The sequence below is a fragment of the Camelus ferus genome, chromosome 5 (assembly GCF_009834535.1).
Source record: "Camelus ferus isolate YT-003-E chromosome 5, BCGSAC_Cfer_1.0, whole genome shotgun sequence".
NCBI lineage: Eukaryota > Metazoa > Chordata > Mammalia > Artiodactyla > Camelidae > Camelus > Camelus ferus.
The window spans coordinates 32,583,161-32,599,217 of record NC_045700.1 but is presented as its reverse complement, the minus strand read 5'-3'; the positions used below and the strand labels follow the sequence as shown (position 1 = coordinate 32,599,217).

The 16,057-nt window shown below is 36.4% G+C and overlaps 1 protein-coding gene, 1 long non-coding RNA gene and 1 other non-coding gene across 7 annotated transcripts in view; 1 reads left to right on the top strand and 2 right to left on the bottom strand.

The window, feature by feature from the left end:
- The window catches only part of KCNJ3 (potassium inwardly rectifying channel subfamily J member 3), a 123,680-nt gene that overhangs the window by 85,820 nt on the left and 21,803 nt on the right, over positions 1-16,057 (bottom strand). The window lies entirely within an intron of this gene.
- Positions 5,417-5,488, bottom strand: TRNAT-CGU. The gene has a single exon. It is a non-coding gene; the product is annotated as a tRNA-Thr (tRNA).
- Positions 12,511-15,615, top strand: LOC116663626. Its single transcript, XR_004319862.1, has 4 exons — positions 12,511-12,577; positions 13,591-13,597; positions 14,724-14,728; positions 15,606-15,615. It is a non-coding gene; the product is annotated as an uncharacterized LOC116663626 (long non-coding RNA).

Genomic DNA, 16,057 nt, shown 5'->3' with positions numbered 1-16,057 from the left:
CTGGAAAGCTATGTTGGAGTAAGTAAAATATTCAGCTCTTTGGTACTCAGTACAAAAGCTCAAGAAAAATGACTGAAGTGCTTTGTTTCAGTCTTATTTGCAACTTGTATTACTTACTGTCTGGTAGAATGCAGAGCCAGTGCTAGTAGATTTGGCCAATTCAAAATTTGTGGCTTTCATTTCATATCATCTGCCTCAGTAAAATACACTGATTCTATATGAGAAATTTCTCATATTTTGATTATATAAAAAACATAAAAAGGAGATTAAAGAGTCAACGCTAAAGCAGACTCAGGCAAAAACTCACCATCTGTAGCAGGAGGACTTTTTAAAACCCAGGGGTGTCTTCTTACCCAACTGTCAACACCAGGAAATGTGCCAAGGGGACAGATGCTAAAATTGGAAAGTCTCATCTAGGGCGTGACATCAGAGTTCTACAATTTCTCTCCTAAAAAAGCATCAGGAACCATAATGGCAACAAAGAATTAAGGAGAAAATAAAAGCAGCCTCTTTAATGGAGAAGGGCTCCCATTAAGTAGTTATACTACTAAAATTCTATCAACAAAAATGAACATACCTGATTTGCAGGATGGGAAGTAAAATCTGTATTGAACCAGTTTCCAAGAGACCAGGAGGGACTTTTTTAAAAATCACTGGCAACAACAAGGAACACATGATCAATCAGGAAAATAATAACAGAAGCTATTACTAAAAATAGTTTCCAATGACAGTGCGGAATTGGGGGAAAACAGTAAGGAAATCTCTCCTGCTGTTTCAATAATACAGGGACAGAGACCTGATAATGAAAATTGATAACTCAAAGATAGCATTCAGCATAAAAATGGAAAACAATTGATAATTAATACCATTACATGGGGAATGTATGGTCCAGAAACACTGATAACCTTCAGTAACACCTACTTCATGCTGATTCGAGAATTGTTGAACTTGAATTTTTACTCCATTTAGATATTCTCGTCTATCAGAGGAGAAATTTGGCTTTTAAGATTTCAGTCTTCAGCTGTTTCACAACCAGGCTGAATCTGAAAGTGTACTTGCTGACTGCAGCTTTAGTTTCTAAAGCAGAGGCTGCACACTTGCAGAGTGCCAAGCAGGTAACATGAATGAGTGAGGCCCACTGCGTGAGGATTGTGGGAACCCGGAGAGAGAACAGCCCAGGGACAGAGGACTGAAGGATGCTTTTCAGCTTGTTGGAAGAAAGCAAGCCTGGTATTGTCAAATCTCATTTTTCAAGATAAACTTTAAAAATCCATACTTCTATTTGAATCTCCAAGTTATATAAGCATTGGTTAAAAAAATATATCAAGCATTATTTTAAAACTATGGGGGTCGTATACATCAATAAACTAAATCCACCACACAGGCTGCCATATGGTCATCTCAGAAAAGTCTCTATTTTAAGTAAACCTCATAAAGGTAAAAAGGGCTGTTTTGTTGCTTTGTTTTGTTTGGGAAGTATGATGATATAGCCATACGTGCCACAAATCAGATGACTTTTTACATGAAGATAAAGTCCCATGGTTTGCAAATAAGAAATCTAAACTGAGTGAGAAAAACTGGATTATAAAGCTTTACTCAACACCCCAGTTTCAGAAGTAATACTAGATTTCTCAAGAAATGAAAGGGAAAATGAGGGAAATCTAGCAATTATTTTCTTTATTTCTAAAAGGTAAGAGAACAAAATAATTTCTACTTGCGTTTTAGGTGAGAAGAAGCACTAATGCAACCCAGTCTGGTTATGGACTTACTATTCAGTGCTCAGAGGGAACTAAAATCATTAATGAGACTATATTTCAGTGAGATAATAGGCCACTAAAGACAACCCTATAAAAGAGATTCAAATAAATATGTCCTCCTCTCTCTTTTTTTTTAAACATATGGTAAAAATAAACATCACCAACAAAAAACACCCCAAAGAAAACAAATAATAGAAGATGTACCATAGGTGAATATTTTGTCAATTTCAGCTTTTACTCACTCCAAGAAACCCTTATTATCCACTTTTATTTTATTCCAAGGCAAATTGATAAGGACATTTTCTTTCCATTAGCCTGTCTTTTCCATTTCTACACCGCACTGATTCTCATTTCTATTTACAGAGAAGAAAACTCATATATGCCTGTATGACACCACACCATATTAGTTAGTTGCCAAACACAAATGCAAATACCGAACTATTTCCCAAATATCAAAATAAAGGCAGAAAGACCGTATTTGTCAAAGCACACATTGCAGATTATATCTTGCAGTATTAGCTTGAGGACTCTTCTGTTTACTTTGTATGCATTCTCCCCAAGACTGAATTATACGATTTCCCATTCTGGCTGGTGAGGACAAGAACTCTCCTTGGCCATGTGTAACTTCCGGGTACTGGTCCCTCTAATCCTTTCCAGTGGTTCTTTCCCTCACCTGGGGTAGCTTCCCCACGCACATGAGTCTGAAGACTGTAGACCTCAGCAGATCTCCAAGGTTCTGTCTCTGTGCAGCTCTCCTCTGGGACATTCTGCCCCATGAATAGCCACTTGCACCTCTCTGGGCTCCCAGCCCCTCCCCTCAACTCAGGGAACCCCCGCAGGCTCACCTGGCTGCCTCTCCCTGCACCGCAGTCTGGAAGCTGGGCAGGTTGTCAGCAGGGGCAGTCGTGGGGCTCCCCTCATGTGTTTCTTGTCTCTCAGGGATCACTGCCTTTCCTTGTCTGATATCCAATGTCCTGAAAACTGTTGTCTAATATAGTTTGTTCTTTTCTAGATGTTTCAGGCAGGATAATACACCTTGTCTCTGTCACCCCATCTTTGCTTGCATAGAAATTTGGTTTTTTTCTTCTTTCATATGTATAATTTTAAGAGTAAGAGTCTGTTTTCTCCCCACATTCATTACTCTTTGAGATTTCTATTGCCTCATTAAATAAACATATTGTAAACTCAAGGTTGGTAAGTGGTACCAGAATAAGTTAAACCAGTGTGGCCACTAGCAGAATCTAATGTCAAGTCTTTTTGTTTTGTTTTATTCTCTTTACTTAGAACCTGTGACTCCCTGTCACTTTCTCCCACTCTAAAAAGACAAGATACACAGGGAAAGATAGTAAGATACTTCTTATGGCTTTGAGTGACACTTAGTTTTAAAACAGGCTCAGGTTCTAGACATTAAGATGACCTGTATCAAGAGCTGCAAAAATTAAGTTTATGACTTATTATACCAACCAATGTATGACAAGTTCAGGAAAACTGTATATAGTTTACAGCAGCAAGAAAAAAAGAAGGAGCATAGGAAAAAGAAACTCCAAGAATGACTCAGAAAACACTGCAAATTTCCAAAAAGTAATGTCACCATACATTGCACACACAGCCCTAGGGCATTAGTAGATACACAGCAGCCTTCTTCTAAAAATCAAGAATTGTAACTTAAAACTCAAAATTAAGCGTATTATATAGTTTATTGTATCTAACTAGAAGGGTAGAGCTAAAATTCTTAAGCCAAACTATAAATAACTTTCCATGAAACAGTCTAGGACCTATTATTCAAAATAAAACTTCTCAGTTTACTTTTGCTTTTCCAAAAAGATACTATGGGGGGAAGTGAAAGATATACAAACAATGACATTTTTTTCAGAAATTCTGACTATTCTGAAGGAAATAAATATTAAACACATGAAGCCATCTAAGATAATATATAAAGAAAAAACGAAATTCTCAGAACAACTGGCAATGGTCTATCTATGCCAAGTTCCACTTTTAAAATGGACTTCTTACTCTTCAAAAACATTTTGTACTTAATCAATAATTCAAGCAAATTTAATTAACTACATCCCAGATGAAAACAAAATAACGTCGGATTTTACTAAGCGTATTTCCAGGGTTTCCCTTCATGCTTGGAGAAAAGCTGCCACATAATTGACTTCTTCTTACCCTGGAAGGCTGATTGCCTTACAATCTCAGGTGCTTTGCGCCAACGGGAACACAGATTAAGATATTCATTCCTGTGACCTGGAGACAGGCCCGCAACAGGGTGCAAAGTCTAGCAAGCTAAAGCCAACGCTATTACTTGACTGAACATAAATGGAACTTGCTTATTGAACAGCCTGAACTTGATGTGGACAGAAAAATAAAACAGCTTCCTTTTTCTCAATTTTCTGCCTTTCAGTTCATTCTGTTGCATACTGATTCTTCAATGAATGAGCAACATCTTAACTTTCAGAGAGGGAATAGTCCCTTTACTGCTCATTACAATTCACTTTTACTACTACATGTTTCAGTCTTGTCTAAAATCAAACTTCAATGTCACGTTCAATTTTTTTTTTTACTTCATATCAATGGGTGTGCATGGTCTGATTCTTCCCTCTCTCCATCACCTCCTTTACTCTCTTTCTACCTGCTGGTTCTGCAAAATTGGCAAGGGCAGTGGGAGTAAAGATTAGAGGTAGAGGAGTGAGACAGTGACACCTCTCTGGTTCATCTTGTTTAACACAAGTGGTTGTCTTGCTCTCCATTCTAGCAATCAGTAGTTGCTGATTCTTTCACAGGACGTGTGTGTGTGTGTGTGTGTGTGTGTGTGTGTGTGTGTGTGTGTGTAGGCACCTCATAATTTCTTAGCATGGGTATTTCACTAATTCACTTGCTTCCGGTGAGGGGGTGAGGAAGTGCAGGGGTTATAATGTAATGACTTCTTTCTCAGATCCAGACCGTGGGGAATCATCCCAGATTTCCCTAACTCCCTCCGTCAGGAAGCCCTCCTGGGCAGGACTCCCCTCAGCCGCTTGCTCTAGTATGCAGTTAGCTTATGCAAACTGAGACATCCTTGCCAGGCAAAATTCTAGATACATTAGCCTTTTCCAGTCCTGCAGAATTCTGTCATCTGAAGCATCTCTAGTAGATTTCCATGAATTTCCATGAATTCAGAAAGTGGGAAGCAGATATTAATTTATATTAGAGGTGGATTTATCATAACTGTAAGGTAGTTTAAGCTCAGGGCCCCTTGCTGGAGCCTCTTCCAAATCTCTGAAAAGGGTGTTAGCAATGTATTCACGTAGTCAAATAGTTTGTAACATTTGCAAAGGTAATATAAGGAGTAATATAATTAAACCCCATATTGTATACACTTCAGGCCCCACAAAACTTGGATCTTCTCCAAGCACTCTCTATAATGACTTATGCTCACCAAACTCATGTCACCTTCTCATAGGAACTCTCACTAGGATCTCTCCTCTAAAGAGGAGATCTTCTTTATGGACTACACATCTTCTATGGAATAGGAATGAAGAAGAGCCCCAGGACAGCAAACTCTCCAGCAGGCTGACACAGTCTACATTAATAAATCTCCACAACAGCCTTCCAAATGAAAGTTGGCAATGGGGGTTAATATTCACTGAAACAATTTTGCTATCTTTTTTTTTTTTTAATGGAGGTGCTGGGGATTGAACCCAGGACCTCAAGCATACGAGGAATGAGCTCTACCACTGAGCTATACCCACCTCTCCATCTTTTTGGAAGTCCTAGATGAACATGTCTAGCACCACCTCATGTTATAAGGCATTTATCACTTAGGAATTTCTGCTTTGGAGCGTCAGCCTGAAAATGCAAGGCAATAAGGAAATTTTCATGTAACTCCCTATTTTGATGAGCATTCACCTGACCCAAGGCAGGCTTTCAGTGTACCACTGACTCAGGCTTTTCCATCATCCAAAAGACACCCTCAACTTAAAATAAAATTGCTGAAAATATTCAGGAGGATACATTTATTTTATATTTTATCTTATTTTCTTGGGGGTAAACAACATATTTTCTCTTTAAGGGAAAGTAGAAAGATGTTTGTTCACTGAAATGTTTATCATATCTCAACCAGAAGCAAAATACTAGGGATTAATTTTACAGAAGGTAAGGATCTATGCTTTTTAAATTTCAATTTATAATTAATACAGAGTTAAAAAAATCATTTGAGAATTAGGTTTAAGGGTAGGTAGCCAATTCAGTAACAGGTATAACACAGTAACTAAAAAAAAAATGTTTGACTTTGTACTTTTTTAAAAAAAGGTAAAGTGGAACCTGCTAGGGATAGAATATGCTTCAATACTCAAAGTGGGTTCTTACCATAGGTAAACCGGCTGGTTTAATCCCTAAATCTGTATAAGGAAAGTAGGTTTGGAGAAACAAAATGTATACATATCAATAGGTTAAATGAAAACTCAATAGCAAAGCTTTCATTTGTTTGCTTTTTCCAATGTTGTGGTGGGTAGACTTGGCCTCTGGTTCCTAGAAATGCGCTGAACATCTGGTTTTTCTCCCACTTTTAAAATAAGTCAGTGATAAAAGCTAAATGTGCTTTTGTACTTTCCATCCTTGATTAATCCTGGTACTTTCAAGTGATCTGTAAATAAGCTTTTGAATGATATCTTGCCAGATTGTTCTTAGCAGGCCCAGAGCTACACACTGAATTTTGATGGGCAGTTAGTGAAATAATGCGAAGGAGGCAGAAATGAACAGCTAATGAGCTACTTGGGATGCCAGCCTGGCACTGCGTCCAAGAAAAACTTCAAACCAAGTGGTAATACAAAGGGGGAAGAAAATGATTAAAGCCACAAATCTTCTGAATTCTGTTCCAAAATATGACCCTGTAAGATGTTTTTATGTTTCTAAAGACTCCATTGAAGTCTGCCATTGTCTTTCTTTTATCTAAACACCAGTAGGTAAGAAAAGTGTGGACTGCCATGAAAAAAAGGGAGTGAGGGTAGGGAAAGAGAAAACCCATCAATACTATGCTAATTAGGAAACAATGACCAATTCCACAGCAACAAAATTGTCCTGGGATATCTAGGGCGTTTCAAAGTTTAAAATACAAACATATGCAGATTCAGGCAAGGCGGCAAAAACTCACTTCCTACGAAGATTTATCTCTTCAGTTTCATAATGGCAGAAAAAAATAGTGTACTATTAGCACTTGTTAACCTATTAAGTAGGTATCTCGGCTTATTTCACAAGGTAAGGCAAAATTTTCATTCTAATTTAAAAAAAATTAATCTAAGAAATTATTCACAGCTCAAAATACGCAATTCCTAAAACTCTTCCAGTTGTGAAAAGAGTCAGAGGAGGTTTTGACCAAAGCAATGGAGAGAGAATTGCCTAGGAAATGTCCTTTCTCAAGTACAGTGTAAAAGCCTCTCCAGGAGAAAGCTCTGTTAGCCCTTCCTCCTCTGCCTTCTTGCTGCTTGTAACTCTGAACTGATGCCTCAAAACGCAGCAGCCGCCATGACCGCTAGCAGGAAAGACACATGCCAAAGATGGCACAGCAAGAAGACAGGAGGAGTCTCAGACTTTAATGACATCCTTGAGCAGCTGGACTAGCCTGTCTGCCAGCTTCTGAACATCTTGTTACAGACACAAAATGAAGCTCTAGCTGCTGAAACTACTGGTGGCTGGATTTTCTACTATTTACAATCAACCACATGCCTAATTCATACAGTATCATTGAGGAGAAAATATATTGCAAAAATAAATCAAGCTTTCTGATGTAAAGTTATTCTGATTTAAAATTATTTCATTACAGTCTGCTTTATAATAAAACCTTAATTATTCTTACTCATCTGTTTTTAAAAAAACTGATTTGTATCGTCGCTATGGCTCTAGATATGGAATGTTTTAGTCCTCAGTCCTTGATTCTTATTGATGGTGAGGAGTCAGAATAGCCAACTTTTATTGTCAGTCATATGCTAATACAATGTTTTACAGGTGGTGGTTTATAAAATGACTAAGCTATTGAAAACACTTCCAAAAATACAGTGCAACAGAATTTTTAAAAGAGGCCTAAGTCAAGTAGGAGTTAAACATACAGCAGTTGATAAAATAAGACCTAACAGGAATATTCTGAACACTGAATACTGTATCCAGGTTCATGGACCAACAAGAGGAACTGATTTAAATGACCACGTCTGACTCGGGTAAAGGAAAGCACCTGACTCTTGTTAGTACCTTATGACATTTGATAACATTTAAAATTAAAAGATAGGTGAAATTCCTCTGTATCTACATGGCAAAGGTAATTATAAAAACTATAAATTGGAGATGTAATTCTTCCAAACTGGCATAAATAAATACAATTTTCAATTCAATCTAGTCATGCTAAACCTGCACTCGTCAATTAAAAACATGCTGAAACTGAGGAAGGCTTCATTTCTGGTTCTCATTAATAAATTTTCATTGTAATTTCACATAAGGGCTCATCCTTGGTCAATAGCTTTAGAGAACTAGTCTAAGAAAATTGGTATAGATTACATATGTTAATACATTAATAGTTTTCAAAAATGAGTTCACCTAAGGACTAATGACATTGATGACAGCAATAACAGTCAGTAATTTTACTGGGTGGCCTTGAAGTATCAGATAATATTCTAAGCACACTCACTACTACATTATCTTATTTTAGATTTGTTTGTATGATCTCCCATCTACCGAAATACACACACACACACACACACAAAAGAGATAGGAATGGTTTCTGCCTTCATTTTACATTTAAAGATATCAAGACAGGAAAATTAATCAACTTTCCCAGAATCATGCGAGTAATACACGGCATATAGTCTTCAAAACCAGGCAGTCTTACTCTGATGTCTCTACCTATAATCAATTGCTATGTGAGTTAACTCTCTGAAATTCAACTGCCCCATCTCCTCTACCAACTGACATATTTGAAAATCAGCAGGTTGAAATATCATGCAACACATTCTTCTACAGTCAGTCAGCTGTGCAAATACTGAGTTCTTTTTTTTTTTTACTAAGAATGACAAATTTGTTCCAGTGGTTCCAGGAACCAACCACATAAATTCCCAGAAAGTGAAGTCAAATCTTTGGTGGATTAATAGGGAAAAGGCTTACTGTAACATGACAACAGTTTTGAGAACATATGATTTTTTAGATATTCCCCTTCCAAACTGACATCAATAAAAAGTAGTCCAGACATTATATGGTCACCAGCATCAGAGGAGAGTATTTTAAAATACATAGAGATAAGCACATAATATGGTGGATAAAAGTCAGCCACAAAGCTGTTTCTATAAAGGGGAAGAGTAGCAGCAGTTTCACTGGCTATGATTACACTGTTAAAAAATATGTGGTCACAATGAATAACCAAAGATATATTTTTACTAAACATATATGCAAAATGACACAAAATACTACTGAAATTTTGATGCAGCCAGAAGAAGAGTTACAGAAACATAACTGAGAAATAGTGACATAAATAAAATACTAAGAAGATAAAAATGACATGAAAAATGATATTAAGACATTTCCATTCATCAAAATCACTATATTTTATATATTATGGCAATTAATATTTTTAAAAAATATTTATTTCCCTTTGCCTTAGCAAAAACTAGGATAAGGACAATTATTCATATGTTGTAAAGAAAGAAAATTTTATTCAAGACTAATATTTGACTTGGCAAAGATAACGTGGCCAGTTAGGGGCAGAACTGGACTATGGCTCAGCGTTCTTTCTCCCACAGTAACTGGCCATGCAGGTGTAAGAGGAGGGTGGGGTATAACCAGTGGTAGAGTGCATGCCTGGCAAGCACAAGGTCCTGGGTTCAATCCCCAGTACTTCTATTAAATAAATAAATAAACCTAATTACCTCCATGAAAAAAAAAATTTTTAAGACTATTCTAAATGCCATTTTAAAATATTAATACCTTGTATAATGTCTGTGCTCTAGTTTTCAGTATAATCAAACTTTTAATGTGAGACCAAATAAAAGAACTTACAGTATTCTGTAAACACAGAAAGGTGCAGCTTTTGAATAAATCTGGTTGATACTCTTCCCATAAATTAAAATAATTTTCAGGTTATTGGCAGATCTATGTAGATTATACCACATAGTTAATAAAAACTATGTTAAGAGTATTGTCAAGAGTTAGTGAAATAAAGCTTGACACAGGATAATTAATCAAATATCTCTAGGGAAAAATACAGGAATTAGAATTGTGTAAGTTTATGTTTTTAAATTGGTGGCACAGGGGTGAAGGGTAGTGAAAAATGGAAGACAGTGAGTTGGAGGGCCTTTTCTTATACAGGACTTCAATTTTGCAATGCATGGTCTATACATCATCTCTTTGAATTCTTAGAATAATTTGAAGAAGTAAGTGGAGAAGGTATTATTACAATTTTTCAAAAAACGGAAACATTCAAAGAAAAGACATCTTCCCAAAGCACCCAGGTAGTTGGTGGAGGATGCAAGATATAAAAAGTAGAAAGTAGCAGAAGACAAGTCTCCAAAAGAGAATAAATAAACATTTATTGTCTGACTAGTGAATGACAGAGCAGGCAAGTGACCAAAACCAGTAACAATGTGCAAGATTTCATTTTCAAAAAAACAAAAGGCTGTCACTGATATTATTACCAGTGAAGTGATATTTCTTGAAGGAGATTTTTGAATGTCTAAGAAAATTATTTTTGAAACATGAGCCATTAGGCTGTAGAAGAATCTCCTAAGGGAAACACTAAAAGTCCAGATGAGTCATAAAAACTCTTTCAGAGTCAAATAATACTTTTTCATGTCTCAGCTCTGCGTTTAAGGTAGATATGTGGGTTAAAAATAAAATGTAACATTTTACTTAATACCTATAAATAATGTAAAGTGAAACATTACATTCATAATATAACAGTAGTATAGAATTTACTCTCACCCATCACATCAGATTTTATTTGCTCAGCCAGTTTTAAGATCTTCATTTTCCAATTTGAAACTACACTGTATTGAGACCCAGCGAAGTTAACCGTAAAGGCAACAGCGCATTCCTATAGTACGCAAGTGCTGGCACAATTCCAGGAAAGGCAAGGTGTCAGGGAAGGCATTTTTCAACGGGTTATACTCTCCTCTCACTCCTGCCTGCAGAGTAAAAACCACTGCATGAGAAGAAAATGCATAACAATGGTTTTCACTGTTTCAATGGCCGCACATTGAAAGAAAATCCTTGAGCCCCAGGAAAAAGGGACTTACTATGCCCAAATCAGTTTGAAATGTATTTTATTCAAAAATAGGGAAGAGTTTATCCATATTCAGCACTCACTGAACTAAGTTATTCTTTTAATAGCACAGCTACTACTACTAGTAGTAATAATAGCAGCTCTTGGTTAATCTTAAGTATGCTCATCAGAAGACACATCTGTACAAACACACGCATCAACATTTTGTAAATTCAGATGCTCACAGTATCTTATCAGTTAGATATTGTCACTAATAGAGTAATCTCTGTAACTATAAAAATTGTTATCTTCACACAAAGCATTGATCTAATTTTAACATATATCAAATTTCTGAGATTTTATTTTTCTCCAGAGTCATAATTTTATATCTTAAAGAATTCTGAAAGACAAGTGCAGCATGATTCAAAAATCCTCTCTGGAGCTTCATTTTAAATTACAGAGTACAAATGTATAATTGAATGAATTCAATATCTTCACAGATTTCTTCTGAAAAAGGATTTTAAATGCCAGTTCTAATCTGACACTTTATTTTTTATAACACTCTGTAGTGGATCTTTAAAATATCATGTTAAAGACCTAAATATTTTTTAAAGAATAAAATTTTATAGCAAATTTTAATTAAAAATAGTAATTTAGGACCACTTATTTTAACTGAAGCACTAAGCATCTCATCTGATTTATCAAATCTACATATCACATTGATGTAAAGCATTTTTCAAAAGCTAAAGGAGTTCAGACTATCTCCCTTTAACCTATCTTTCCTCTCTGTGGAGGGACAAAGCGAACATGAAACAGCAAAACAAGAAAGACAATATTCTATACACTGCTGTTCTTTATTTTACACATTATTAATCTGGCCTGTACCCTCCCAATCTACAAATCTGATCACAGCACACTCCTGCTCTAAAACCTAGATACCTTCTTTTTTGCCTGATAACCTAAAGTTCTGGTGCTCTGGGTGGTCCACGATCTCCCAATACCTTTCTGGCCTTACTTTTTGGCCTTCCTCTGCTTATCCATCTCACTCTTCAGTCCAAATCTGAATTTAGAGACTCTTCTGCTGTATAGTCCCTACATTTTTGCACTCCCAAGTCTGCACCTTTTCTTCATCTGAAGTGTCTTCTCCTTCATCTTCAGGCATCAAATTTCATTAAGGGCAACATGAAGTTTTACATACTTGAAGTATTCAACAAGTCTTTCCCAACATCTACTAGCAGCAGATATTTGCTTCTCTTCTGAATTACTGCTCTAACACCTTAATTGATCAACACCCCCTCTAGTTTTTCCCATTTAATACTTTCTACATGGTCAGCCAGAGTGATTTTTTTTTTTCCTAAAATGCAATTATAATCATGTCATCCTTCCACTTAAAAGCCATCTCTGGCTCCTCATTACTCATAACAATTAAGTGCAAACACATAAATGACTTAAAAGTGCTACATTTTCCAGCCTTTACTCTTCTACTACCATCTCCTGAGACTCCTTCATTTCCCCATTATGCCATACATATTCTATCTCTAACCGTGAGATTATCATTCAGTACCTTAAACATAGCAAGTCTTCTCTTTCTCCTACACTTGAGGTCTTCCAACTTTGTTCACTCTCCCAAAGAACCTCTTTTCACCCCTCTTGGCCTGGCCAACTCCCTTGTCCTTTCTGATCATAGCTTGTGGTCTTTATACATCTCCCACAAGCATGCTATATTTCCCAATTCACATTACTCTCACTGGCTGTGTGAGCATTACCTCTCACTGGATCATGAGTTTTGTTGGCTGGGACCCTCAGACTGTCTTATTCATCACTGTGACCCAGTGCCTGGCACACTGCTTGACATACAGAGGTTGATACATAGTTACTGAAAATATGGTGATCTCAATAACTACCACTCATATTGTATATACCCAAAAAAGGACTTTGTGATGCTGTTCAAGACCAGGCTTATTTACAAGGCATAGATCTCGCAACTGGCCTTCCCTTCTACTCAGCTAGGCAAATAGCTGATCTGATTCAAAACTTAAACCCTAGTAATAAGGGAGAAAATCCTTGACACGTCTTTACAAAACACAATCTCCATCATTATAAATTGTCTTAAAATATATAAGCAAGAATTGCACTTAAATAAGTGAATCTTTGTTGGTAATGAGAAGAATGTTGGAATAAGACCCAAAATGCAAAAATATATTCCAGACTTTTCCACCAACTGGTTCTGACAAGATGGGCAAGTTGTTTTTCCTCACTGAATCAGAGTTTCCATTTCTGTTTTAACTAGATTATCACCAAGGTGTATTTTATCTTTACATTCCAATTCTATTATTTAATTAGCCAAGTTGTAAAAATCGTAAATGGGACTTTTTTTTCTTCCTCTCAGCTTTCTCTGGTTCTGATATCATGGCTTCTAGCATAAAGAAAAGGAAGAAATATGCTTCTTTAGAGCTGAAAACAGCATATTAGATTTTACCAAGCATATCCAAGCCAGGGAAGACATCATATTGGGCAGACATGGTTAAATGATCAGTTCTAATAAGGCCCAGTGTTTTAACTGACATCTGTACTGCCGGTCTAGTAGAACCTGGAACAGAGGAGGGCACTCTGGAGAGGTCGGGTCCCTACTTTAGTAATGTGTTAGGCACATTTAAAAGATAAGCAAAACTCAGCTTGTTAGACTGGATTCACATTATAGTCAAGACTGAATAAAAAGCAAAAGACCATCTGCATATTGTACAGGAGAGACATAAAAAGTTCAAGACCAAAGTCTGTCCTCAATTTTAGCAAACTGGTCTTAAAAACTTAAGACACCTAAACTTTTTGATAAGGGATTACTGTGTCAGTACCATTCTATAATTCACAGGCTATAAAATATTAAAATCTTAACTCAATGAAGAGAATAAGCCAAATAAGTTCAATGAAACACTGCATTTAATGTATAAAAACATACATGGAGGGTCATGAAGCATATCTGAGAAAAGGCCACTGGGAGAAATGTAGAGCAAAGCAAAACCAAAAAGAAACAGATAACACATGTTAAAACATTTTTGGAACCGATAATGCTAATCTGAATAAATACACACATACAAAGAGGCTACATCATTTTCTCTCTACATTCCCTAAGTAGTGCTGCCAAATACGGAAGGATTGGAGCCATTTCTGGGGAACTGCTGAATCAGGAACATGAGTCAGAAAGTAAACCCTTAGCACAGAAACAGTACTAAAAAAAAAAAAAAGTACTGAGAGCTTATACACAAACGGACATGCATTCAGTTCATAAGGTCCAAACCTTCTCTAATCTTCCAGACACCAGGCACTCTTCCCTTCCCAAAGTTATCCATCATATTATGCATTTTTGGAAGAAAGTTCTCCTTCCATGGAATCAGATTGTATCTGTACTAAATGCTGGAGTATAATACAGAGTTGGTGCTTCCATGTGCCCAAAAGGGGCTCGGAAAACTAATGGCAAGACATTTTCCAACTGACATGACAAGAACTCTAAAATAAAAATAAAATTCAACAAAATAAAATAAAAGGCTTAAATTGTATTAAAAATTAATTTAGAGACAAACAAAAAGATCGCTTGACCGTAATCTAGGGAAACCAAGACGTTCTTTCTCTAAAAGCCTTTAAAATCTAATCATCCCCCTGAGAGGGTCTAGACACCACTCTTCTCTGAACTAGGCAGCCAGAATGGATCATCAGTAGACCTACTCTCAGGCTTATGAATATATTTTTGGCAGAAGAGGTTCAGCAAATACAGCCCATCTATAATCAACACAATGAAAGTGATGCTCCAAGGGTAAGTCATCCTTGGACAACAAAGAATTGATTATCCTCCTTCCTCCCCTGCCCCTTGGCAAGAGCTTCTCAATATTGTAATGGCACTGGCACTGTCATTAATGAATATCAAAATGCCCCAGTTTGTAAAATAATTTCATACTATTTTTATCTTATTCCACATCCGTTTCCAACTATAAAAATAGTAACATTAGCCAGGATTTCCCACTTTGAATTTCCGTTCTGAGACCTCTTCTACGAGCTGAATGGGTCAATGATCTTAGCTCTTTTTCAAAAAGAGCCTTGGGCATCGAAAGAACAAAGTAATAGCCAATCAAAGTGAAGCAATGTCAAATTGTGCCTAGAATCCTTGCTTGTCAAGATATACTCATTCTATGTGGATCAGAAATCTTTCCTATTAAAAGTGCATTTCTCTTTAATCTCTGTAATCTCTACAAAATTTACCCCAGAAAACGAAGCCCACAAATAGTTTAGCTTTAATGACTAACTGCCAGTGTCAGTCTTAGTGTAAAATCATAAAAATTGTCCTTCTGAACTTTGCATTACACAAAATGGTAATCCCTTCAATGTAACAGTAAATACTTGCATGCGATGTTCCAGTCAAACACGTGTGTAGTGATTTCAGCAATCATTCTCCCCAGCAGCGAGTGACACTAGCATCCTTATTCGGAATTTATATTACATCTTCACACGATGTTCCACAATAGCTATCACATCTTGTTCTTGGGTATGATGATGAATAGCAATGCATTTTAATTCATACTCCTTATTTTCACTGTTTTCCACCCACATTAATTTGCATTTGGCTACATTGATTTGATCAGCACAGTCTGAGTCGACACAAAGCTTCATCTCTGAAGACTTCAGCAATTTAGAGACCTATGTTCTCTTTCATTTTTATCACATGTCAGTGTGGTAGATTTCATTTGGGTAGTTAATTCAATAAATATTAGTGTCTTTACTAGTTGCTGGAAATAGGAGTTCTCAAATTTTAATATTCTTGTAAGAATCACTTGGGTGCATATTACAAATGCAATTTTCCTGGTTCACAAACACTGTAAGTCTAGGCGAGGGCCCCAAAGTCAGCATTTTAATAAGCATCCCATGGGATTCCAAGTCAGGTAGTCCCAGGACTTTACTTTAAAAATCTCTGAAAATTAGTTAATGTCTAACTTCTAAATGAAGTTTCTTGTCACTGGACTATGCCACATCTTAACCAAAACTGCTTTCCCCAATTAATTACAATCCCCCGTGTTTATATTTAACAACTAGATTA